Genomic DNA, 3,471 nt, shown 5'->3' with positions numbered 1-3,471 from the left:
CATCCCACAGCCTTGTACAGTCTGGCCCAAATGCCAAGGGAAGAGGGAAAGGCACTCCAACCTGTGAGCCCCGAGCTTTAATAAATATACTTGACAAGTTGAGAACATTTTGGAAAGAACTACAGTACATCATTTTTTGATGCCAGTAATACCTCAGTTATAATATAAGTCATAGGCAGAAATATAAGAATAACATAGCATTGCTAAAAATTACTTACGCTAAAGTGGGTTAAATAATTCAAATAACCATCAATTCTCATTAGAATAGGGATTTATTTCCACATTCTTAATTTTTGCACCCTTCCCCCAAGACCAAAACCAGCCTATGCCCCTGTAAACGAAAGTTGAGCTGTGAATTACAAATTTAAAGATTGGTGTCTCATTGTGTCAAATTTCAAATAAACAAAGAAGACAAGCTTTTGTTTGGTGATCACTCCAAAAGCCCCAGTTATGAATTTAATTTCTTAACATTTTATAGTAAGCCAGTGCCTGAGAAAAATCTGTGACGTGTCCAGGGCATTGCTAAAGGGCACTCATCTCTCCTCCTAGCAGCAGCGGAATAATTATCCAGAGAAATGCCAACAAAACCGGCGCTTCCAGGGAAAATAGCTACCCAAATTTTTACTACTATGATAGGTCCTCAAATGCCACTTGTGCTCTGGGTATTACCGCCTAAAATCTAATCGGCATAATATATGGCATCTACTGTACAATATAACAAACACCTTCTTTGTATTCAAATACCGTCTTGGTGTTAACAATCATACAAATATTGTAAAAGTATTGCGTGGTGAATGTCTATTGCAGTAAAGTTAGCATATGCACAAAATGAGTAAAAATTATATGATGCATATTTCTAAATAATGAGCTGATTACTGGAGTACCGTATTAAACTTCGAACAGAAACCCTTCTCTATTTTTGCGAACTTTGGATGGACTTCTTTTCGAGGCTTTTTTTGCATAGTAAAGAGGGGGGGGGGGCTTCTTTTCAAAAGTACTGCTGTAAATTTTGACAATTACTACTAAAAAACAATCAATATGCCACTGTTTTATCAGTCTGTATCATGGAGTGTGTCAACAGGCATTAAATTACCTAAACTACTGTGTATACCAAGCGTGTTTTAATGTATTGTTTCTTTGAAATTCATGTAAAGTGAAAAGAAACCGATGCTATCTTGAAAAAAGCCCATGGGCTTCTTTTAGAGATGGGCTTCTTTTTTAGGCTAATTCGCAAACTAATAATTGGGTGGGAGCTTCAATTCGAGATGGGCTTGTTCTCGAGATTCAGCCCATTGGGCTTCCTGGCTCTTATTCAAGATTTTACTGTATTTTAGTTATTTTATTCCAATATCTTAGAATAATTAAGGACATAAAAGTACAAACAATAAAGGTAAAAACTTGATAGATATTTCTGTAATGTCAATGAAATAACTGACCAATCAGAAAAGCACTATAAATACGCGCATGTCCCCCATTATGTTTCTGTACGCTTACATTGTCGTTTTATGAGACCTTGCATGCAACAATTCAGTTTTAATGTCGAAATCGTACGAAAAAAATGTTTAAACCCTTAAATTGTCTAGTAAATCTGTTTTATACCTTCATGGTGAAATTTAATGGTTTAAATAAATAAATTTCTTCAAATTTAAACCAAAGGTTTTATACTGAATGTGTTGACGTGAGAGTGTCAGTCATGTGTTTTTACTGTATAAGGATAATAGTAAACTATAGTGAAATCAGCGAAAATGTAATTATTCTGAGAGTTGATAACTTATTTAATCCATGTTAAATACAGACTCACAGTGGCATAACGCCATGAGCTCTCGGGGTTTCAGCTTTGGGCCCCGGGGAACCCCCTACTACACCTAGCACTTTACTACTGAGCCTTCACAGTGGCATAACGCATGTGCTTCCTGGGGCCCAGTTCCAGTCCAAATGGGCACTCATAGAATTATACAAATACAAAATTAGCTTATTTTGAAGTACCAATAAGGTAACGTTCGCCTCTGTTTCTGGACTTTCTTCACCGTTTTTTCTCCATTTCTGGGGGCGGGCTAGCCCCCGTGCTGAGTTCCCTGTGCGCAGCTCCCCTGATAATCAATGATTGAATGATAATGCTTATTTATTTTGGAAAAGCTTTATTGGAACTGAAATCAACGCATTCATGATTAAGCATGTAACCTATGAACGCTAATGAAAAGCACGTACGCAAATGACGATGTTGCACGCAAATATTAAAATTTAAAATGTATGTGCAAAATAGTTGATTATATTGTTAAATAGGCACTCTATATTTTACAACATTACTAATAAGTAAATTGTCTAATAATTAAATCGTCTTTTTAGCCTTAATTATCTCTAGGTTGATTATGCACCCGATCACTGCGTGAGGGAAAATACTTTACTGATGCTTTATGCCACTGCAAACTCATAACGCATGGTATACCTGGATAATGCTAATTCTCCCACCACCACACACAGGATCCATCTATGGACCTGGCAGAGCAAGTCTCTTGAAAGCATTCCAGGGGCTAAGTCCCCACGGTACCCCCTCCCGCTGGCGCCACCTCTGTCTAGAAAGTAGGCCTATGAGAGGAAGACTCAATGCATAGCCCATGAGCGACATTAATTTTAAGTGCGTGTGGACATTATCTTATTCGGTTTAAGGAATGCATCCTCAGGACTGGGCATTGTTGTTTTGTTGTGTGGTTGATTCTTGAAGTGTGCGTGTATGTACCCCTTTGATTTTTCGGGTTGTTATGTCTGCCTCTCACATTCCGTTCCATGTGTAGGCCTAAAGAATAACGTACGAATAGTCTGTTAATTTGAAAACCGGGGTACATCCGAACAATAAATGAAACTGTAATTTTTAAAGCGTCTATATACCAACATATTTTTGAGTATAAGTATAATAAATATTATAAAGTCAATGATCCAAACACAATAAAGCAATTGCTTGGTGATTTCTAAGTTTTTATTTTACCTAATTCTAGCAAAACACCGCAAGTTCATTATTACATATTTCATTTAGGCATATATCTTTTAATATTTGATGATGTTTATCATGTTATATTTTGAATTATTTATTTATTGTCACTTCATCTTTAGAACGGTGGCACACACAACTCGTGTTGTGCGGTCGTATAACAATAACAACTAAAATACAAAGAAAAGAAAAACTAAAACATCATCTAAAGGAAAAGCACAACAACTTAACCAGGAATATAAATAAAGCATGCAAAAGTATTAACAATATTGAGATTGTAAACAAATGGAACTGAATTATAATGTAAAATTGAAATGAAAATAAAACAGAGTTGAACTAATTAGAATTACAAAAATCTTGTAAAACAAGAAGTACCAACATCAAAAATAAATAAATAAATGAATGAATATATATAGGCCTATATACACATGTATATATATATATATATATATATATATATATATATATATAGGCCTATATATACA

The sequence above is a fragment of the Anneissia japonica genome, unplaced genomic scaffold, assembly GCF_011630105.1.
Source record: "Anneissia japonica isolate Jap-2015-1 unplaced genomic scaffold, ASM1163010v1 scaffold287712_len2945570_cov188, whole genome shotgun sequence".
NCBI classification, from domain to species: domain Eukaryota; kingdom Metazoa; phylum Echinodermata; class Crinoidea; order Comatulida; family Comatulidae; genus Anneissia; species Anneissia japonica.
The sequence above is the reverse complement of the archived record's forward strand: the minus strand, read 5'-3'. Positions refer to the sequence as shown.